Source organism: Microtus oregoni, unplaced genomic scaffold (assembly GCF_018167655.1).
Source record: "Microtus oregoni isolate MIOR12 unplaced genomic scaffold, Mior012 000008F_ref0000371, whole genome shotgun sequence".
NCBI classification, from domain to species: Eukaryota; Metazoa; Chordata; class Mammalia; order Rodentia; family Cricetidae; genus Microtus; species Microtus oregoni.
Genome location: NW_024543067.1, coordinates 52,713,067 through 52,736,736, shown reverse-complemented (window position 1 = coordinate 52,736,736; position 23,670 = coordinate 52,713,067). Strand labels below are relative to the sequence as shown.

At 48.3% G+C, this 23,670-nt stretch overlaps 1 protein-coding gene across 3 annotated transcripts in view; it reads left to right on the top strand.

The window, feature by feature from the left end:
• The first annotated feature begins 490 nt into the window (after positions 1-490).
• Pknox2 (PBX/knotted 1 homeobox 2) overlaps positions 491-23,670 on the top strand; it is a 271,709-nt gene continuing 248,529 nt past the window's right edge. For all 3 annotated transcript variants that reach the window (XM_041657711.1, XM_041657712.1, XM_041657710.1), the window contains exon 1: positions 491-586. The gene's annotated coding sequence lies outside the window, so the exon portion shown is untranslated. The remainder of the gene's footprint in view (positions 587-23,670) is intronic.

Genomic DNA, 23,670 nt, shown 5'->3' with positions numbered 1-23,670 from the left:
AATGAGAATTATTCAAATGCAATCATAAAAACGAGGCCAGCCAGGCAGGAATGGGGTGGGGGTGTGATGGAGGGAACATCTTGCCAGTTTGAAGACTTCTGTTTTCTGGGGGTTCTCTTGAGGTCCAAAGACAATTTCTCCTCTTCTCAATCTCTTCAGCACCTGCTGTCTTGGAACTCTGCACCAGCTGATCGCTAAGAATGACATGGAGTAGGGGTGCGCCTGAATTTCTGGGGTCCACTGCGCTGCCTATGCCAGGCAACCTGAGTGAGATCTGGAGGTTTCTTCCCCAGTGCGTGCTGCCTCTCGCCAGCAGCAAGCCGGCCCGCTTCTGCTGTCTGAGCCTATCATCCAGTAGAGGGAGACACTCTAGCAGCTCCTCGCCTGGGAAGGACGGGGCTGGAAGTGGGTGGGGGCGATGGGGGGGTGAGAAAGGGGGAGTGGGGAGAGGGGAGGTGTGCGCGCGCGGGGACTGGGGGGGGGGGAGTCCGGGGGCGGGTCCCTGTGCCGCTGACGTCCCGAGCAGTGCTGGGAAGTATAGGCTGTGTTGTCACGCCGGTGTCAGTCTGATGAAGATTGGCATCAGGTAAGCTGTCATTCATTTCCATGTCAGAGACGCTTTTGCAGGCGGCGGCGGCGGCGGCGGCGCAGCGGCGGCGGCTGCTGCTGCGGGCGGCTGCCTCAGAGCGCGTGTGTTTTATTCCAGTCCCCAAGCCAGAGTATTATTCATTGCGACAGGGCAAGGAGGAGAGAGGGAGAGAGGGAGGCAGCAGGGAGGAGAGAGGGAGGCAGCAGGGAGGAGGGAGGCAGAGAGCAGAGAGGGACGGCGGGAGCGTGCAGAGAGAAGCTGGGGAAGCGCCGGGAGAGCGCGGAGCGAAGCGGCGCGAGGGGAGGCGAGGCCGGGCGAGGAGGCGGCGAGAAGCGCGGGGCCCACCCGCTCCCGGACCCGGTCGGTGCGCAGCTCCGCAGCCGCCGCCTCGCCCCGCTCCGCTCCGCTCTGGCCCGGGGCCGGGCGCGCATTGTCTGCGGGTACAAGCAGCCGGGCGGCGGACTCAGAGTGCAGTGGCCCGCGAGCCTGGAACGGGCGGGCCGGGAGCCGTGCCCCCGGAGCTTCCCGGGACTCGAGCCTAGGGACGAGCGCGTCCGCCTAAGTCCCGGCGCCGGCGGCTCCTGGCTGGGCGCTCGGCGGTGCTAGGCTGGGAACTGCGGGCCGGCTTCGGCTTCTTTCCCGGGCTCTAGGAGTCCGGTGGCTGGCGCTTACTCGGTGTCACTAGCCAGGAGCTGCCTTCAAGTGGCTGGAAGCGGGAGCAGCCCTTGTCTGGACCAGCCGGGTGGCTGGAGTCAAGCGGCGGCGGTCGCGTCCTGAGAGGCCCGGGAAGGCAGGGAGAGTGGAGGTTTGCAGGAGTATCAGTAGAGGGGACCGGAGAACATGCGTGGGGGGTCAGAGAAACCAGGACCCGAGGGGCGAGGATCTGGGACTCTAGCCGGGAGTAGGGAGAGAATTTGTAGGGTCATTGGCTTTCTGCGTATTGTTGGGTCTTTGGGGCGGGGAGGGGAGGATTAGGGGCCCTTGAGAAGAACTAGGAGATGAATTCGTAAAAGGAGGGGAGGGTGGGCACAGAAATCGACCCCGAGCCGAAGGGGATGGGTCAGGGTCCTGAATGTGCCACATGAAGTTTCTGTTTCTTTTCAGTTAGACGAGGGAGATCTGCTGGGTTCCCAAGCCGAGGAAGAAACGAGCGCAGTGGGCCGAGCTTTCTGGAGAGTCCTTCACAGGGCAGCCAGGGTTCCCGCGCGGGCGGGAGACCCGGGTTGGGATTGGGAGGGGGATGCGGATCAGCCCCAAAAGGAGGGCTGGGCTTTGGAGCAGGCTAGAGTTTGGGTTATAGGATCCAAGGTTGTTTTCAGAATTGGAACGGAAGGGTCGCTGTGTAGTTTACACGCCGGCAAAAGAGAGAGGGCTGGAGGTAGGCGCTGGGCTCCCAGTTACATCTGACTCCTGAGTGGGTGACGTTTTTTAGGACCGAAACACAGGATCACGACTCATTATTGGGGTTCAGGCTATTGGAATCTGGGGAGAACTGCGTGTATGGGTCCTGACAGCGTGAGGGAGGATAAGCTTAAACACAGGCAAGAAAAGTAGTTGATCCCAGCCGTGGTGAATGAGCCCTGAATGTTTGTTGCTTCTCCCCCAAAGCCAGTTTTGAGGAGGATAAGATTTGGGGTGCTCAGGGCTGGGTCCTAGGAGAAGGATCCCGGAAAGCAGACAAATCTAGGGAGATTCCGTGCGATGTGATCCGGTAGCCTCACCCAGCTCGGAGTGGATCCGAGGACCTGACCCTGCAGGCGCAGCCACTGTGCGGCCGCAGCGTGGCGAGGTGATTGCTGGTGGTCCGCCGGTACAGCGGCCCGGGACGTGGGCAAGGGAACTGCTAGTAGCGAGGTGCCACTGGGGCTTGTGGAGTAGTGGCTGACGCCGAGGGAAAGATACTTCCGAACTCGGGAGCCCTGATCCGACTTGCTGCCTGTTCATTCCCCAAGCGGTGCTTGCTTCATCCTCCGCAATGTCGGAGAGCGCACAGGCCGGCCCATCGGTGCAAGGTTCTGCGCTAGGAGCAGGAGGAAGTTCGGGGTTCCTTACCCTTACACGTTTTCTTGGGACTTCTCCAGGATGTTGACTTTTGGGAATTCAAATGCTCATCGCCTGGTAAAATCCAAGTTAACAAGCTAAACCATATTTAAACGACACCCTCCCCCCAAACACACACACACACACACCCAAATCTGTGAAATGATGGTGTTCAAAAGAAACACGGTTTTATCCCAATCTCCTGCTCCTTTGCCTTCTCACTCTGCCTTCTGACCTTCCTGAGGCCCCAGGACCTTAGTGCAAACGTGTGTGTGTGTGTGTGTGTGTGTGTGTGTGTGTGTGTAGGAGTGTAGAGGTGTTTCTCATTGCGGGATCATATCTCACACTAAAACTGCCTTCTCAAGGTTTGGGCCTAGCTCAACAGTGAGTGGAGTGTGAAGAGGTCCTGCAGCGGGGAAGAGCTGGGGGGGGGGAGGGTTGTGGGGGTTACATTCTGGTCATTTAGATAAAGAGTGGTTGAGTGATGGAGGTGTGTGTGTGTGTGTGTGTGTGTGTGTGTGTGTGTGTGTGTGTTGGGGGTTTATTTCCTCCATGCACGCTTGCACCCTGAATTGAGAAAGCCAGTCAGCCCTTTGGGGCACTGAAGCCGCAGAACCCACGAATGGCCACCGCGGCCCGGGGCGCGGCAACAGCTACCGCGGCGAAGCTGTTGTTTTCCAGACTTGGAATTCCTGCGCGCTCTTCTCCAGCCGAGAGCTGAGCGGGGGAGGGAGCGCTGACCCTACCGAGACTCCCCGGTCACCGCCTCCCTTTTGTGAGAGCGAAAGGCATGAAAGCCTAGAGAAAGAGGAGCTGCAGGGAATGAGGGCCAGGGGGTTACTGGAGATGGGCCTAGCAACGACCACAGTAAAATGCCTCGTGCAAATCGCTGCGAAGTGTACCCAACTCGAGACTGGCTGTTTTATGATCCTTTCTAGGAGTTTACTGCTCTGTGCTTTTAAGTCTATAGATTGCTTTAAGTTAATGAAAGTGCTGCTTTCAAAAGAGCCTTTTTATTGTGCGGCAGCGACAAACCCAGTACCTCCCCTTTACTCTTCCAAAATGGGCCCATTTAGAAAGAGGGAGCTTGCTGGGGTTCCCACATGAACAGAGCTGGGGGGGGGGGCACTATGTGACAATGAGGATTAATAAAAGTCAGTGTCCACGTAATTCAGAAAGATGAGTTAACTTCTCACCTGTCCAGTTTCGTCTGTACATCCTTCGGAGGCTACCTTTAAAAGGTTGTTCAGTGCCTCCCTGGTCGCCCCCTTCCACACTGCCTAATTCAACCCAACCTGGGATTCAGGATTTCAACACGATTACCAATTCAGGCTGTTACTAAAACATTTACTTGGGACCTGGGGGAGGGGCCTTGCCTTGCTGGTCAGTAAGATAGATGGGGTTAAAGGGCTGGGAAGCCCGAGGAAGAACAAGGCAGGCTGTTTTTCAGCATGTTTTTTTTTCTTTCTTTTTTCCCGCCTGCCTTTGAATCTATTTGGCACAGAAGGTGAGATGACAAGGATTTTGACTAACACAGAAACTGTAGTGGGGCCTGCCTGTGGCTTTGACCGCATGTCATAACCATTTAAACTGTGGTTAGCTGTTCAAAGCTCAGAGCTTCTCCAAGCTGGGTTTCATTAACTCTACACCAGTTGCCTGGAAGTTCAGTAGCAATAAATTGCATAAACACATTTGAAGTAAGTTAGTGATGAAATAAGGAGAACTCCTGTCTTGTGAGTGGAGAATCCTAAATTCATGGCGTTCTAACTTAACTGGAAACATACTTCCTCTCTCTCGGCCTTAAAGTTTATAGGTGCACGGGAGTGTGTGTTATATTTCTCTGCCATGTCCATCTTCAACCCTGGGCTGTAACTCATTAGAGACCATGGCAGGCCTAAGAACCAGAAGGCTGGCTGTTAAAAGGGTCTCTATTAGCTCCATTTAGGAACTGAACCAGAGCGAGCGATCAACCTGATTACCTTGCCCTTCCTGAACTCATCGGGCAATATAAACCGCCACAGAGTTAGGACAAATTAGATTTTTAAACGTTAGAAGCTTAATAATACCATGTTGTTAGCAATTGAAATTTTTTTTTATTAAAGAAACAACCAATAAAATTTATAGGCTTCCAACATGTTGCAAAAATTCCCTGGTATTTATTTACACTACCACCCCACCTTTTCAGAAGTGCAATCTCCAATTTTGGACTTTTGTTCTTGATTTGCTTAATATGGAGCACATTTCAAAAAATTTAATTGGAGGCAAGTAAATGGTGCTGTTATGAATTTTCCTTTATCCTCTGCTGTGTTGCACTGGGGCTGCCACACTGTAATATATATGTGTGCATATATACATATATGTATACACACCAACACACACACACACACACGTGTGATGCAATTGCTAGAGGTGACAGTATGTGAGTCAACGTGTCTGGATCAAATAAAATACAGATTCTAGGATGGAGACAGTGGAAAGGGTGCCATCAAGGAAAGGCAGAAGAAGTGATATGGAAAATGAAATCATCATGAGTCTCCATGAGCCTCGAATCTAACCAATACACCACGCTTTGTGTGAGACCCTTCATATGAAACCCATGACTTATTGGAAATTGAATTATGTTGAGAAGCAGAATTTAGAGGGAGGAGCTGCACTCACTGGGTTCTATCCAGACAGAATGCCCAGGATGGTCGCAATGGGGCTCTGCTAATTTAATTAAATCTAATACCTGGTGGGGAGGGAGGAAGACATGGAGAAAGCAGGGGATACTAATCAAGGCTGGCAGGTCAGCGTGCTGAGCTAGTATTTGGGCTGGAATTTGAGGGCCTGGCTCTGTGGCTCCAGTGGGTCCCCCAGCTGCCAGGCTTTGGTTTCTTCATCTGTTGAGTGGAATGCAGCATGTGCTGTCCCTTGGTAGGTTGCAGTGAATGAAGGGTGGGCATGGGGCAAGTCCAAGGCTTGCTGTAAAGACTAGAGAAGACAGCCACAGAGGCTTCCTAGCAGCAATGTCATAGTCTTCTTCAGGCACTCCCTCTCTTGCCTGGCTCCAGAACTTGTCTTCACAATGTTTCTAGACTTCTGTGAAGGAGTGTCTGGACTTCTGTGAAAGGGTGCAACTTCTGCCTAACTTTACATCTTTGAATCTGAAATCTGTTGTGATTTCATATACTGTTCACTTCGTCAAGAGAGGTTGTCAAGGCTGGACTGGGGAAATCAGCCTGGCTCTCCTCCAGTGGTTCCCAGGAATATCCTATCCTTTGTGCCTCCATTGGGCACAGAATCTGATTGACCAGAAATACAGTCTCTGCTTTTTTCATACAATAGGGGAATAAGGTCCCAGTCCTGAAGGGCTTGTGACGTCTGGTCCTGCTGGAGTGTGAGGGAAGGATGGGTGCTGATCAGGAAGAAGCCATAGCCTGGAGCTCACTTAACAGTCTCCATTCTGGCAGATCAAAGCAGATTCTAGGTGAGAAAGTCCCAGAAGTTACACCATCACTTCTCCAAAAGCTGTGCTTGCTGTAGATGCCTTCAGCTCCAGCGCAGGAGTTTGAAACCCAGTGAGCACTGTAACTCACTCACACTGATACTGGGGCACTGATACCGGCTCCAGCAGAATGAGTGTTTCCTCTTTAAATCTCCCCTACTCTGCTGGGGATTCCTAGGGGGTAAGCCTTTTTGCCAAACACAAACCCTTTCCAACTGGGCAGGTTGCAGGTCACATTTTGGTCTCCATTTTGATTAGGGGTGGGTGAGATTGAGGATAGAGGCAGAAGCTGGCATAGTTAGACAGCTGGGTCCTTCTCCCAGAACTCTTCTAGAACCCTTAGGCACGAGGAAACACCAAGCCCTGGGACACCCCAGTTCATAGTGCTGCATGGAACTTGGAAAGAGCTTGATGCAAATGGGGGATATGTTTGGCTTGGACACCTATCCCTAGGTCTTCCTTGCCTGCCTGGGTCTCTAATTACAAGAAGGAACGTCGCCGTTAAGACCTATCTCACTAAAAACACACCCCCATGTGTAAGAAGAAACCCTAAACCAGGCAGGATATTTTAAAACTGAAGCAATGAAGATTAGATTAAGTCTCCACCGAACAGCCTGGTTCTCATATTATTTTTGGCTGGAATGTGGAGAAAAACAGCTGGCCCTGGGGCCCCAGGCAGACTCTGGAGGCTTCAGACTGTGTTGGAGGGGTACACCAGGGGGGTGGTGTAACTGTTCTCTGCATGGTAGGACTGTGGCCAGTTTCTGTCCAGCTCATTTTAGGGGAACAAAGGGGGAGGTTGTGCTGGGAAAGGGACAGATGCAGATGGGCCAGGAAGGGGGTCACAGAAGGTGTAAGTCACAGAATATCAGGCAGTCTTTCAATTCCCCCCACTTCATGAAGAACTAGTCATTGTGTTTAGTGTATGCCCGCTCTCAAATTTGGAAATCCAGCTGTTCTTTACTTGGCCTTTGGAGGAGCCTTCATGTGCTTGGTCTGATTTGGGTGGATAGAGAGAACAGGTAGCTGTCCAGATGTCGGGCATCACAAACACTTGTCCTGCCTTGCACAGAACTTACAGTGCCATTGGTGTGCCTGGACAGTCCTAGGCATTGACAACGACAAAGACAAACCACTGGAGCCTGGCCTGAGGGCCCTACAGAGGCAAGGACACCGGCTCCAGCATAGATGGTGTATTTAGAGTCTCACTCTGTGTTACTTGTATGGGTTTAGAGGCTGGCTCAAGATCATTGATTCTGTTTCCTCACCTGTAACCCGGGGGATAACGGAGCATAGCTGGTAAGGTGGAGGAGAGACTGTGTATCACCTGGGACTATGCCAGCCACAGAAGAAAGAGCGTTTCAACTCTGGCTCTCTCCACACACTTCACAGCTTTTTGGGACAGGAACCAATAATAGGTGGCTCTTTCAGCTTCCTCCTTTTTTAAAAACAAAAAAAACATTTTTTTTTTTCTGGGACAAGGCATGGGGCCCCTTGGGTCAGCATGGAGAATTTAGCAGGTTGGTTGGAGGCTGAAGAGAAAAATAGATGCCCAACCCCCAGGGCAGCTGGGAGTCTGGGAGACACAAACCCAGGAGGGAGAGAATACAGATGTGGGAGAGAAAAGGTGCCCACCCGTTGTTAACCAGAGGAGGCAAGAGAAGCGTGGGCCTGGAAGAGTGGCCACAACCAGCTCCTTCCCCGAGGACACAAACATGGAGAAGGAGCTCTCCTCAGTTGGGTGGGGAAGGCTGGAGGGAAGGGCTGGAGAGGGAGGGGCGAAACCTGACACTCCCCAGGTCACTGTGCTCTGGGCTCTCAGCTAGACTGTCAGGGTGACTGGGGGTAGGGTGGAGCGGGACAGCTTGGATTAGAAAGAATTACTCAGCCCTTCTGTCTGTTCCAGGTGACCAAAAGTGCCTGTTTCTTTCTATACACGGTGGATTCTGAGGCAACTTTTTGGTGTAGACTTCTCAGTGGAGGCAGTGCCGCTGAATGAGTTAGTGTGTGAAGTCCATGTCCTCCTTAGAACCCAAGCAGAAGAAGCAGAGACCCTAGGCCCAGCCCTCCCCCTTTCCATGCTTTGGACCCTTCATGGGAACAGTCAGTGTGTTAGGACGGTCGAGAGAACAGGGGCCACAGGCAGTGGACTCCACTTTAGACCCGGCTAGTGACTGATTGTGTGACATTTGACAGGTCACTTTCCCTCTCTGAATGTTAGTACTGTCAGGCAACCAACCAGGAGCTTTGACTGGCTCTGAGTGTCTCCTTCAGCTCCAAGTTCCTTGACTATGTTTTCTCCCACGTGGATCCCTTCATGAATGGGAGATAGCTGAGACAGCGACCACAGCACAAACCCCAGTGAGGAATCCTGACAATACACAACAACCAGAGAAGCACAGTCCCTGGAGAACCAAGGGTCGTGTGCACAGAGGGTTGGAGCTGATGCTCCCAGTGGCCTTCCTGGGACCCATAGGAGTAGCTTATTCAGTGTGAAGCACCATCATTAGAAGCCGCAGAAGGCAGCATACTGGCAGAAAGAGTCACTGGCATTGGTGTTTGCATCTGCAGTCTGATCCTGATTCTACTGCCACTAAACTGTGTGTCTTTGGGTACATCCTTTAACCCCTCTGAGCCTCAGTGTTTTTATGCATAGGGTAAAGATACTATGACTGCCAGGCATAGGAGGACTGTGGAAACTCTAGGAAAAACTTGCAGCTGTGGCGCATTGCTTGCTGTCAATGGTACTTTCCTCTTTCAGAAAATACATTCCCGGCGGGGCAGTGGTGGAGCGTGCCTTTAATCCTAGCACTAAGGCAGAGACAGGTGGATCTCTGTGAGTTCGAGGCCAGCCTAGTCTACCGAGCAAGTTCCAGGACAGGCTTCAAAGCTACACAGAGAAACCTTGTCTCAGAAAACAAAACAAAACAAAAACAAACAAACAAACAAAAAAAAACAGAAAGAAAGAAAGAAAGAAAGAAAGAAAGAAAGAAAGAAAAGGAAAAAAAGAAAATACATTCCCTGGGCAGGAGAGATGGTTCAGAGGTTGAGAGCACTGACTGCTCTTCCAGAGGACCTGGATTAATTTCCCAGCACCCACGTGGTAGATCACAACTGTCTGTAACTCCAAGATCTGACACCCTCACATAGTCATACAAGCAGGCAAAACACAAATGCACATAAAATAAATGAATAAAAACAGAAAGAGAAAGAGGAAGGAAGGAAGAAAGAATGAAAGAAAGAAGGAAAGAAAGGAATAAAGAAAAAGAAAATGCATATCCATTTGATCCTCTGATCTTTCTGAAGCAGGTCAAAGGATACCATTAAGTCATCTTACAGACTTACAGGAGAAACTGAAGTTGTGGTGGCCTATCTGTGACTGGACATCCTTTAAGATGGCACAGGTCTCTCTGACTGCCTCAGCCCCTTTCTGAGTTCCTGCAGCACTTAGACAGGCTTTACCAGTGTTTCTCCTGAGAATTTTTTTAAAAACAGAAACCCAGCTCAATTCACCTCCCCCATCACCAGCCTTTTGTCTCACAAATACTGAGGAGAGCTATTGGCTGTCATGGAAGCCAAAACCTATAAGATAGATTTAAAAAAAAAAAAAAAACTCTCCTAAACCCTCAGGCCAGGCAGGGTGAGGCTAAAGGCAAAGCTGGCTAGGGCGTGTGTGCGTGTGTGTGTGTGTGTGTGTGTGTGTGTGTGTGTGTGTGTAAATAAAAAGCACTTGGGGACTCAGTACTAGATCCTCAGGTGACCTGCCTGACAGACATCAGTCCTGCGAAAGGCAGCTAGCTGGCTCATAGTGGGGTCTAATTCCTTACTAGGTGTGGGTTTCCTCCTTTCTATGCTGGTCCAGTGTGCAGAGCAAAGGGCAGAGAAGTGTCCCCATGCTTTCTCTAGTGCTACTGAGCATGGCTTTTTCTGCCCTGGTCTAAGATCCCCAGGCTTTGTCCCCTCTGGAAGCTGCTCCTGCCTCCTCTTGCATTCTGACTGTAGCTCTAAGCCCAAGAGTTGGGAGAGACAAAGCCACAGAATCACGCTGTGGGCTTAGGATGCATGATAATGGCTTATTTTCACTTCTGCGTCCTCCCTGAGGCACCACTGGTCACTTAACAGATGTGGCCTGAGCCTACTCTCCATGGAGACACAGCAGTGAGCTGTGTGGGCCTCACTTCCCCAACCAGATTAACACACTAACTGGGAGCAAGCGCGTGACTTCACAGTCTCTTAGACTCTTGGGGCGTAAGCACGATCCTTTTGCAGGAAAAGGAAGTTAAATAGATAGTCTTCCAGGTTTTTCTGGGTCTGCTATTAAAGGAGGATGAGAATGTTGTCGATTACCGAGGCTGCACTGTGTCCACTGGCCTATCAAACACCACGCTTTTTGTTGATGATTGTGAGATGCCCAAGGACATTCAGTTTGTGAGTCTGGCCACCTTCAGTTCGGTAGAAGATGGGAAGGCAAGCACTTGTTTGGCTATAGGGAATTGGGAGAGCACCTATGGAAGGTTCAGCTGAGCTCTCCAGTGTTGGGGAAGATATGCAGAAGCAGGTGTGAGAGCTAGGTGGTGTGGGAGCTGGAGGCTGCTGCTCCTGTCATTCCAGGCAGTGTGGAGGGGACACTTCTGGTGGCTCCTCCCTGGCTTGGCACCTGTCAGTGTTGGAAGAGTGCAGCTTCCCCAGATCAATGGAGCTTTTTCCCAGTGTTGTGAGTGCCCAGCCTCTGCCTGGGAGTACTCATTCACTGAGCTATCCTCAGAGACCCAAGAAGGAATGTGAAACTTAGAGCAGACTGGAGAATTGGTCCAAGACCCAGCAGATTGCATATGATTCGTCTCCAGTGTGTGGGCCCAGTTAGTTTTGCTGCTTGTGGCCAGAAGCTGTGGGGCACAAAGCTGGCTTCCTCTGTCTCCTTTCCCACCCAGGGTGGTGTGCTCACAGGGGTCTTCACCCACACTGTAGGGTGAGGTACAGAGCACCTCACTTGCATCCTGTGCAGTGAGCTCTAGAGTACCCAGGATGGCATGCTCACAGGATCCTCCTGCACAATGCAGGGTGCAGGGTGAGTTCTCCAGCTCTGGCTGGGATAGGATCAGAGTGATAGATAGGAAAGTGATGGATGCAGATAGTGAAGAAGCCAACAACCCAGGCTGGAGCTGCTGGCCCAGCCATGTGCTCACTGTGTGACAGTGAAAACTGGCTTCCTTTTCCTTGTCAGTCAACTAGTGGGTGATGGTACTTCCCCACAAGGCTGTGGGGAAGATCATGAAAGTTAACGTATGTGAATGTGTTATACATGCTGTATAAACATAAGTAACAGCGCCTACACAGTGCCTCCCATAGAATATGGGGAGGGGGAAAAACTGGTTGGCACAGACTATATGTTTCTTATTAGTTTGAAGCAGAGCGTACACACACAAGTACACGCTCCCCTCGTGCCGGCTCGAAGAGTGATGACAACTCTGTTGACGTGATTGAAAGCTGGCAGAACGGCTTTTCACGGCGGCCCCACTACTGGCGCGAGAATGGTGCCCTCGGGGATTCCGGAGCACCTGGAAGTTTTTCAGACCAGCTCAGAGTCACCCGGGCAGAACTGTATGCCTACTAAGTGCCTGCACACTCTCCCTTAAGCATGCTCCGTGTACTCTGCCAGGTCCCTCAGCCGGAAATGGGCCTCGGTTTCTTCCTGGCTGGCATCGTTTATTCAGTAGAATTTTACTGCGCACCTTGCTCAGGTAAGGAGTGCACAGCCATGAACTAGAGCTGGACTTCTCACTCATAAGGCTTTCTGGAGATGAAGACATTTAGGCACAGTAGGAAAATCAAAACCATAAAGAGAGCCACAAAAGTACAGGAAGTTGCGGGAACACAGGCAAAGCTCAGCCTACTCTGAGGGCCTTGTAGGGTGGAGTCAAGGCGTGAAGGAGGAGTTGCAGAGAGCTAGGGGAGGCCTAGGACCAGAATCCTAGACACTCTGGTCTGGCCTTAAGCTGTTTCTCTACCGAGGTCTCTTTTTCTGCTCCTTCCTGCCGTGGTTCTTTTCCCCTCCCAGATGGAGACAAATGCAAGGTGAGAGATAGCTGCCTCTGCCAGAAGTGTGCTACGGGCCTCTGCTCCTGCCTGAGCCCTGTCTCGGCAGCGTCACAGGCAGGGTAGTGGATGTCTGACTTCCCAAAGCATCCGCCCCTCCAGGGCTGAGCTGTCAGAAGCTGCCTTTGCACAATGCAGGCCCCACCCCCATCCTTGTTGCAGCCTCAGTTGGATCCTGAGCGCACTGGGTACCGGAAGTTGTCACACTCAGATCCAGTCTGATTTCATGGACAGTCACTGTGAAGTGGCGGCAGTGACCCAGCCCACCCCCCTCCACACCAGCCACAGAAGGGCTGTACTTACTCTTTCTGCTGACTGCAGAACTTGGAACCAGGGAGAGCAGGTCAGACCACAGACACTGGTGCTGTAGCCGGGGAAACCTACTTACCCCCTGAGCCTCTGTCCTCTGACCAGTGAGATGTGATGGTAATTCTCAACTCAGGTGTCATCAACAGTCATGAAATGGCACAAGGCAAGGGCTCACTAGCCCCATCCGTGCTTCATTCTCAGTTTTGGTCATACCCATAGCACCCCAATTTTGTGCCTCTTCTGTTCCCACTATCCATGGGCATACCTTCATTTTTTCACGATTTCATGTAATTACTCTCTGGATATTTTTGGGTGCCTGGAGTGTATTCCCAGTGGTGTTTTAGTGCCTGGGCTAGAGAGGTCAGCATCAATCAATGTAGTCTGTGTCCCAATGTTAAAAAGCCATATTTTTTAGTTACTTTTCTGTCATTGTGATAAGACACCATGACTGTGGTAACTTATAAAATGAAAGGTTTAATTTGGAGTTCATGGTTCCAGAGGGTTAGAATCCATGGCCAGTATGGCAGGGAGCATGGCAGCAAGCAGGCAGGAATAATAGCAAAGAGAGCAGTGACTGAGAACTCACATCTTGAGACATAAGTTGGAAGCAGAAAGAGTCACTTGGAATAGTGTGAGTCTTTTGAAACCTTAAAGCCTGCTCCCAGTGACACACCTCCTAAGCCTTCCTCAACAGTTCCACCAACTAAGGACCAAGTAAAGCATTCAAATATATGAGCCTATGGGGGCCCTTCTCATTCAAACCATCACACCAGATGTGGTGGCACATCTGTAACTTCATCACTGAGGGAGCAGAGATAGGCAGCTCTTTGGGGTTCACTGGTCAACCAGACTAGCTGAAACAGTGAGATTCAGGCCCACTGAGAGACCCTGGCTCAAAATAGAAGATGGGGAGTGGGGGTAGAGAGAGAGAGAGAGAAAGAGAGAAGAGGTGAGGAAGGGGAGGGAGGTGGGGAGGAAAGGAGGAAAAGAGGGAGGGAGGGAGGGAGGGAGGGGGGAGAAAGAGTGATCTGGGGAATGGGGAATGGCAGCTCAGTCCTGTAATCTCAGAACTTGGGAGATGAAGACTCAGGAGTTCAGGGTCAGCCTGGGTTCCATGAGCTATTGTCTTAAAACAACAAAAAGCCAAAACCAATCAACCAACCAAAACCAACAGAAACCCCACACAAACACAAGACTCTAAGTATAACTTGAGTTTCCGGAGCCCCTCAAGGATGGGGTTAGTGACCAGGAAGACGCCATAAGGCATGGGGACCCACGGGGAGATGGGATATGACACTAAAGATGGATGGGGGTTGTGTTTTAGGCCGAGGACAGTGGGTCCAAAGGTCCTGGGGGAGGAGGAAGAGGTGGAAAGCAGCTGGGGGTTGGGAAGAGGCAGGTCAGGAAGATCAAAGGGGTAGGGTTGAGAGGGGAGACCCTGGCAGCTTCAGGAGTGGTAGCAGAGTCCAGTTTGAGGATTTGAAGCAGTGACCAGGCTCAGCACCGGCACCTGCCTGGGCAGGGAAGGCGACGGTGTCTACTACCTGGGTTTATCTTTCCAGATGGAATCAATCCAGCAAAATCTACAGTTGGCTTGTTGGTTCACAGTGGAAGGAGGGGGCTCACAGTGAACACGTGCACCAAATATTTGACCTTCACGCGTACAAGCAGTGTCATTTATGAGAAGCACAGAGGGCTCAAACTTCATAACTGAATGGAAGGCAAAGGCTTGACTTCTGTGTCATGCCTCAGTCTCACTCCCTTCCCCACACTCATGTCACTGCCTCCTCCGTCTTGTCTACCCTAACCTCCTCCATCTTGTCTACCCTAACCTCCTCGGTCTTTGTTGCAGCTGGAACAAGTCACACATGCTCCTGCCTCGGGGCCTCCGTTCATGCTGTTCCAGCAGTCTGAATACCCTTCCCCTATATACCTGTGTGGTTGACACTATGCTTTTGCTAGGCTTGCACCCAAATGCTGTTCTATAATATGATCTTCCCTAAAGACTCTAGCCAAACAGGAATCTCTTTCTTCCATTCCCTGGCATGCCCTTAAACCACAAACTCAGTATCTTGCGCTGACTTCTGATCTCTATGCATCTCCTCGGTGCTGGTATTCAGGGCCTGCATCACCATGCCTGGTTTATGCAGTGCTGGGGTACAAACCCAGGGCCATATCCATGCAACACAGTTGCTCCTGTCTTTGAACTACACCCCAGCTCTCTCTCTCTCCTCTCTCTCTCTCTCTCTCTCTCTCTCTCTCTCTCTCTCTCTCTGTTGGAATCCAGAAGAGTACATAGCTGTAGTAAAATTTCAAGCAATGTTTATGAATGAATGAATGAATTTATGAATGGAACTGGTTGTTGTGTTAGGGTTCAAGGATTTTTATTTTTTAAACTGTGTTCTGAAATGAACTCATGACCTATCAGAACTGGAAGAGGCACTAAGTCTCTCGTCTTTGAGCAACTCTCCCATTTAACAGCTGAGCCAAGTGAGGCCCAGAGAGGTTAAGAAAGGCCAAGCAGCACAGCTCATGAGCACAAGGCTCACAGACTTTGCTATGGGCTTTCCTCACAATGCGTTGCCTTTGCAGCTCCTGGGAATGAGGGTCTGCTGTGCTGATGCTGGCTTCCTTGATTCTCCTCCCCAGTCATGTCACCTCACGGCCTCACTGGCCATTGCTTCATCCCAGGGGCTCTGGTGCCACTGCTTATGTTTCCTGTGAGATACTTGGGAGCCATCTTTGGTAATGCTGGGAATGGCTGCTGTTGGTAACCAGCACAGACATGCTTAGCTCCCTAGTACCATGAAGTAAAATGAATGAACCATCAGTGTCTCCCGTCAGCCCACAGAGAATGATGACTCGGTCTGCCTTGGCATCCTTGGCCAACACTGGTTGGCCACCTGATCAGTTGTCAGGATGAGGTGATGGCAAGGGATTGGGGGTTCATTGCCCTCTTCTCAGATTTCACTACCCGGTGACACTGTACAGAAGTCAGTGGAAGAAAATAGATCAGTGTTCCAGTCTCTGCCTATGTATGTGGTCAGCTTGACTTTGGCCAAGTGCCTTAGTTCACATGTCTGTGTCCTTCCTCACTATACAAATGCGGGCCGAGATAATTGTACCATGGTGCTGTTTAAGAATACACATGCCCTGAGGCAGGTGAATGCCTGGTACCTGCTGGGTGTTACATGTAACAGGTTGAACTACAGGAATATTGCTTTGATTCACAATGTGGGGTCGAGGCAGGCAGAAGTAACACCCTCATTGTCAGAGAACTCAGAGTGAGGATGCAGTTTCTAGCTTCTCTATGGCCTTTGTCCTGCTTCCTGCCTATGACCTGGCCTGACAGAAGAGCAGGAACTAAGGAGGAACACTTAGAATTTTTTGTGGAGAGAGAGAGAGAGAGAGAGAGAGAGAGAGAGAGAGAGAGAGATCAAAGTAGGTATTATTGCCCCTGCCACAGGGACTCCTGGGGCCTTAAGTGGGGATTTTTCCCTTTGGCTTTCTGGAAGATAGAAGGGTTCCTTGCTGTTTGGAATCCACTGAGCTAGTAGGGGGACAGTTGGGGAGGGGTGATCTAGTTTCAGTTAGGTTCCCTGGGGTGAGGACTTGAGGTCTGGGGAGGACCTAGTTCAGCTAAGGCTCCAATGGCAGCCAGCATCCTGGGTGCTAGGCTCACAGTCTGGAGAGGTCCTTCAAGTCCCAAGGAACACAGCTCATGGTGGCTGTGTGTTCAACCAAACAGTTTCCTGACTGGAGACTCTCATATGTCACTGGCGATGTATGTTAAATCCACAGCCCACGGCTGCCATTTTGGCCTATTTGTGGTTCACCTCTCCCCAGTAGAAGGTGAGATGTGCTCAGGGAACATTGGTTCCAGCTTCATTCCTCCCTCCTGGTCTCACATCAATTCTTTTTCTTCTTCTTCTTCTTCTTCTTCTTCTTCTTCTTCTTCTTCTTCTTCTTCTTCTTCTTCTCTTCCTCCTTCTCCTCCTCCTCCTCCTCCTCCTCCTCCTCCTCCTCCTCCTCCTCCTCCTTCTGTTGAGAAAAGGTGGCCCTGAATGGCTTATAACTCACAGAAAGCTGCCTGCCTGTGCCTCCTAAATGCCACAATTAAAAGCACATGCCACCACGATGAAGCCATCTCTGGGCCTTCTTTTCGGGCTTTGTTCATTTCTCAGGCTTTCGTGTTTAGAACAATATCTTAGTATGCTGTCTTAGTCTGTCAAGCAGCAGTTCTCAACCTGTGGGTGGCTTTTCAACAGGGGTCATCGGAAAACATAGATATTTACATTGCAATTCATAACAGTAGCAAAATTACAGTTATGAAATAGCAGCAAAAATACTTTTATGACTTGGGTCAGCACATGAGGAACTATATTAAAGGGTTGCAGCTTTAGGGAGGTTGAAAACCACTGGAGTAGTGTTACTAAGGAAACACCCTTTTACATTTACCAGTTTGAACTGGAAAGAGTTCTGTTATTTGACTTGACTTTTTGGGTTCAATGACATCTCATGCAAATTTAAATCATTAGCCTTTCCCATATTTTCTTTCTTACAGTAAAATAATACTTTAAATATATGTAAAATGGCAAATTTAGCATAGCATTTTCCATTTTAATAATTTTAGTTGTGCAACACAGTGGCATTAATCATTGCAGCAATGACTTCACAGTCTGTCCTTCCTCAGCCCATGGTCCCTCCGTTTGTGTGAGTTTTGTCACTGAGTTCCACACCCATTCCTAACTACTGGTAACTTCTAATCTGATTCCTGTCTCTATAAATTTGGCTGCTCTAGACAGCTTCACAGAAATAAAATCATAATGCATTTTCCCTTTTGTGTCTAGCATTTCACTCAGCATGATGTTTTTGTTCATCTGTACTGTATCACGTATCCCAACTTCAGTCCTTCTTTATGGATGAATTATATTCCATTGTGTGTATAAACCATCTCTCATTCGCCCATTTATCTGTTTACAGACACCTGGGTGGCTTTTATCTTCTGTGAATGATGCTATAATGGACACTGGGGTGCATGTTTCTGTTAAAGTCTCCGTTTTCACTTCTTTCAGGTCTATATTTAGGAGTGGGGTTGCTGGGCTATATTTAAGGCACTTCTGTGTTTAACTTTTTAAGAAACAAAACCCCATAACATTCCCCACAGTAGCTGCGCCACTTTAGACGCCAGCTTGCCCTGCGTGAGGGTTCTAGTCTTTCCACATCCTTGCCAATACCCACGACTGTAAGTTCCTCCAGTAGGTACAGTAGTGGCTCATTGTGGCTGATTTGAGCCATGTGCACCCCCACGCCCATGGATGCTGAGCGCCTCTCTGGGTGCTTATTGATCACTTGGTTATATTCTTGGGGAAATGTTTGTTCAAGTCTTTGCCCATTTCAAACTTTGGTAGTTTGGCATTTTGTGATCAGGTTGTAGGTGTTCTTTATCTAGAGTGGATATTAAGCCCTTACCAGATACATGATTTGTAAATATTTCCTCCCACTCTGTCTTTTCATTTGTTGATAATATCCCTTGTATCACTTGATAATGAGAGAACTTTAAATTTGATGAGGACTAATTTATGTATTTTCCTTTTGATTTTAATTGCTTTTAGATTTTATCAAAAAATTGTTGCCAATCTAAGTCCTAAAAGTTTTATGGCTTTAACTCTTAAATCTAGGTTACTGATCCATTTTGAGTTAATTTGTGTGTATGTGGGGGGATGATATGAAGTAGGATCCAGCTTTATTCTTTGGCTATGGATACATAACTGCTTCAGCCCTGTTTATTGAAGAAACTACTCTGTTGAATGTACTTGGCACTATTGCCAAACACCAATTGGCTATGGATTATGGAATTCCTTTTAGAGTCTGGCTTCTATTCCACCAGCCTCCATGTCCATCCATATGTCAACAGCATACTGTTTTGACTACTGTAAATTAGTGGTAAAATCTGAAATTTGGAAGTATAAGATTTCCAAACGTGTTCTTCTTTTTTGGATAGTTTTGGCTCTCAGGGGCCTTTTGTAATTTCATCTGAAAGCCTGTTGGAAGTTTATACTTGATCTTTACCAAAAGGCAGAGAAGCAATTGTTGAAGTTTTTTGTTTTTAAACAGCAATGAAAAGATTTGTGTGTGTGTGTGTGTGTGTGGTGTAATGTGCACACATGTGTGCATGTGGAGGCCAGAGGTTGACACAGAATATCTTCCTCTAAACCTTGTGTTTTAAAGCAGAACCCTCACTGAACTCCCACTTACCAGTTGGCTAGATTGGCCGACTAGTGAACTGCAGGGATCTGCTGGTCTCAGCCTTCCGCAGCTGGCTTTACAGGAATGCACCACTACGCCTAGCTTTTATTTCAGTGCTGGGATTCGAACTTAGGTCCTCATGCTTGCACAGTAAGCATTTTACCACCAAGACCTCACTCCAATTCCTACTTTGGAATTTGTACAGCGATTTCCATCTGTAGATTTACCTTAGGGTCACCACATTGCATCTTAACAATATTAAGTCTTCTTATCCCTGAGTGTGGGGTATATTTCCATGTAGTTAATGTCTTTTTTTTTTTTATGTCAGCAGTGTTTTGCAGTATTTAGTATACAAGTCTTCACCTCCTTTTTCAAATTTACTTCTAGGTAGTCCATTCTTTTAGGTTCTATTTAAAATGAAATAGCTTTACTTTTTAGCTTGTTCACCACTAGTACATAGAAACATAGCCAATGTGTATTTGAAATTAGAAACTTTTTGATTAGTATATATTGACTATACAAAAATAGGTGTCATGACATTTTCTTTTTTCTTTTCTTTTTCTTTGATTTTTATTTATTTAATTAATTAATTTTTTGAGACAGGGTTTCTCTGTGTAGTCCTGGCTGTTCTGGATATTGCTTTGTAGACCAGGCTGGCATTAACTTACAGAGATCCACCTGTTTTTTCCTCCTTAGTGCTGGGATTAAAGGCATGTGCCACCACTGCCAAACTTGTTATGACATTTTCATACATGTCTGTAATATACTTCAACCAAATCTATCACTCACAAGGCCCTCCCCTCCCACTGTTTCCTTTCCTTTTCCATGAAAGTCCTCCGATTTTTTGTGTCTTTTAAGAAAGATCTAGATTCTGCGCATGAGAGAAAACATGCAACCTTTGTCTTTCTGAATCTGTGGCTTAATACGGAGATCTTCGGTTCCATCCATTTGCTTGCAAATGCCAGGATTTCATTTTTCATAATTCATGGCTGAATAAAATTTTGCTAAATATACATACCATACTGTTTTCATATGTTTATCTGTTGATAGGCACAGAGGTTGATTTCACAGCTTAACTATTGTGAATAGTGCCACAGTAACATGGATATGCAGGTGTCTCTATTGTATTCTGACACTGATCCCTTCAGGCATGTATCCAGGGCTGGTGTATCTGGATCACATAGTCATTCTGTTTGTAGTGTTTTGAAGAGTCTCCACTCTAATTTCTATGTGGCTGGACTAACATAAATTCTCACCCATTGTGTATAAACATCCTACCCTTCCCCAGACCCTCTTCTCCCAACTTCACTAGTATCGCACTTTTGTTCTCAACAACAGCCATTCTGACTGAGGTGAGATGTACTCTCAATATTGTTTTGACTGCATTTCCTTGATGAATAATGTTTTTGCGTTTTTCATACATTTATTGACCATTGACACTTCTTTTGAAAACTGTCCAGTTTATTTGCCCATTTATTAATTGAATAATTTGTTCATTTGTGAGTTCTTTATATATGCTGGATATTAATCCCCGTCAGAGGAATAGTTGGAAAAGATTTTCTCTCGTTGTGTAGGCTCTCTTCACTCTAGTAATTATTTTGTTGTTATTGTGCAAACACCTCTTAATTTCATTGAATTCCATTTGTCAATTCTTGTCATTGCAGACCAGCTGGAGCCCTTTTTAGAGACTGCTGCATATGTATATTATATATATATATATATATATATGATATATACATGTATTCTGAAATGCTTTTCCCCAGTAGATCTAAAGTTTCAGCTCTGTCCTTGAAGTTTTTGATCTATTTATTTTTGAATTGATTTTTGTAAAGGGTGAGAGGTAGGGATTTAGTTTCAGTCTTCTACATGGGATATCCAATTTCCCCAGAACCATTTGTTGACGAGGCTATCTTTTCCCTAACATATGTTTACTCTTTGTTATTTTTATTTTGCACCTTTGTAAGTGTTCGATTTTATTTGTTGGTCCTCTGTTCCATTCCATTGCTCTGTGTGTCTGTTTTTATGATACTACCTTGCTGTTTGTGTCATTACGACTACATAGGATATTTTAAAACCAGTATTGTGAAGCCTCCAGGAGTGCCCTTTTTGCTCAGAATTACTTTGACTGTTTGGAGTCCTTTGTATTTTTGTGTGCATTTTAAGGTTGCTTCTTCTAATGTGTTAGAGTTTGGGTGGAGGCTGTATGGAATCTGTAACTGCTTTTGGCACTATGTCCATTTTCACAATGTTAGTTCTACTGATCCCTGAGCATAGGCGGACTTCTGGTGTCTCTCCTTGGTGTCTTGTAAACTTTGCTGAATTTGTTTATTAATTCTAGTAGCTTTCTTGTGAAATCCCTGGGATTGTCTCTCTACAAAATCACAGCAGCTAAAAATAGAACTGTCTCCTTCTTTTCTACCCATTTGTGATTCTTTTTATTTCCATTTCTTATCTGATTGCTCTGGCCAGAACTCAGAGTCAGTGTTGGCTAGCAGAGGTGACAGCGGCCATCTTGTTTGATTCCTTATTTTTGGGGGAGGGGACACTTTCAGTCCCTCATCATTGAGTCTGGTGTTAGCTGCCTGTAGCTAAGGATAGCCCCTCCTGGGGCTGGCTGTGCTCATTGGTCTTTGTTGCCCAACACACAGGTTTCTTCTGACAGAGGATCATATTTAGAGTCTTGCTCAGAGAAAATGCCTGTTAATTAAAAAAAATATCCCTTTCATGACGGCACTAACCACATTATTAAAATGTCAGCTGAACTGAAACCTAAACGTTTGTTAAGCTCCTACTACGTTGAGGGCACTTTTATTACCTCATTTGCTCCAACAAACAGTCCTTGGAAACAGAGTCCTTATTATTGCTGTCCCAACGTGAGCGATGAGGAAATGAATGCTACGAAATGAGGTGACATACACAGTCGGCGAGTGTTCCTAAGTTCAATGTAATTGCCAACTTGCCTGGTTTCTAGGTTGATGTGGTCTTTGTTCCCCAAGTCTTAAGGATAGAGGGGGATAACTTTACTTTGTGGGACGCATCAGGCTGTCTCCTGGGGTTGCAGGGCTGCTGTCCCTCGGCTCATTCTGGTAGACCTGATCATGTCCGGAGTCTTTCACCCCCATAAGAGAATCGTCGCTGTGAGCCGTGACTGACAAGAGCTCACTGGGACCTGGGTCTGCAGCGGTGGGAAGGGTGACGACCGTTGCCAGCCTCAGCTCGGTTTTATTCCTTTGCTGTTGCTGAGGCTAGCTGAGCTATAGAGTCTTGTGGAGGGGTTGCTCTCAGAAAGGTTCCAAGAGGGAGTTCCGGTGGGGGATGGGAAGCAAAGCTTTTCAGTGTAATGAGACGCTGCTGGGCCTGGCAACTTTGTCCTCACCCCAAGCCCCTGTCCCGTTAACTCAGGAGTAATCTACACTCCCCGCGGAATCGGCTTTATCGAGTAACTGCAACCACAGGTGCCTGGATAATTCATAGCCAACGGCTAGTTTATGCCTCAAATTTCTGGGTCAAGAAAGCTGTGTAAGATCCGATTCTGGCAGTGCCGCAGCAGCTGACCAGGGGACTGTATGTCCTTTCTGGGATTTTGTTTTTTTGAAGAAGTGTGAGCATGAACTTGGGACAGAGTGCCAGTTGGAGTCCCAGGGGTTGGCAGCCTGTCGACAGTCCTGGAGTCTTCCGTGATCTGGGGCTGGATGCTCATCCTCAGCAGACGTTACTGTGGGTGGCCTGGAAGATGCCTAGACATCAAAGTCTAGATCGGTTCTGAGCAGGGGAAGGCTATGTTTCTGCTTGCTTGCCCTCTTTGTAGTGGCTGACTCTCCTCGGCCTCCTCCTCTGCTCTGCAGGCTTCTGAAGGGAGGCAGGTGCACTGAATCTCTCTGCCCCTTCTGTAGGGTTCAGAGCAATCTTTGCTGAGCTATTTTGTCTCGTTGGCCATTTTGGTGCCATGTTTTATTTATTTATTATTTAAAAGTTTTTTTGAGACAGGCTTTCTCTGTGTAGCCCTGACGGTCATGGAACTCACTCTGCAGACCATGCTGACCTTGAACTCAGAGGCGTACCTGCCTCAGTCTCCTAGGGGCTGGGATTACAGGTGTTTGCTGCCACACCCTTATTTGTTTGTGTTTTTGCCTGAGACTGGTTAAGTCCTCCTAAGGGTTCCCTAGGCTGCTGATGGCCACCTGTCAATTCTATGAAGGAAGACCGCCATTGAAATTCCAGGCAGGCACACATGAACAAACAGAAGTGGGGGAGGGCAGTAGGCAACTCCCCCATAGTCTGTTTAGTTACCATCAGCAGGTCTTTGTTGTCTCAATTCAGCTTAACAAATATCCTTGCAAAAATTTAGACGAGACACAGTTCTCTTCGGAGAAACCAGAATCTGTTTGGCAATTCAAGGGAGCGAAGTCCTCTCAGAGTCTCTCTCCTCTTCCACCCTCCCACCTTGCCAAATTCTGTGTTTTCTTCCACCCTCCAGGTTTGAAATCCTAGAGACTCTCCCTTCTCTGTCCCTTTCTCTTAGGACAGTCACTATCCCTCTCATTTGCCCAGGAGGGTCCTGGTTTCTGTCTGTTGTCCCAGTGTGGGTTGTTAATAGCTCCCTTTCCACTCCGAAAGTGTCCAAGTTCAGACAGTAAATTAAATGGTCAGCCAGACTCTAACCTACCAGAGGCCGAGGCTGCCCTCTGTCCGTGCCTGGCATGTCACTGCATTCCCGCCGCCGCCACCCTAGTTCCCACACTGTCGCTCCTGCCAGATTACTTCAACTGCTTTCTCTCTGGTGTCCTTACGTGTGTGTCGCACTTCTAAGCCACTCTGCAAATCATTGCCTGATTAAATCTCTCATGATACGGCTCCTCACAGTTTGCGTCTCTGGATCCTTGCTGTTTACAAGAGATTGCTC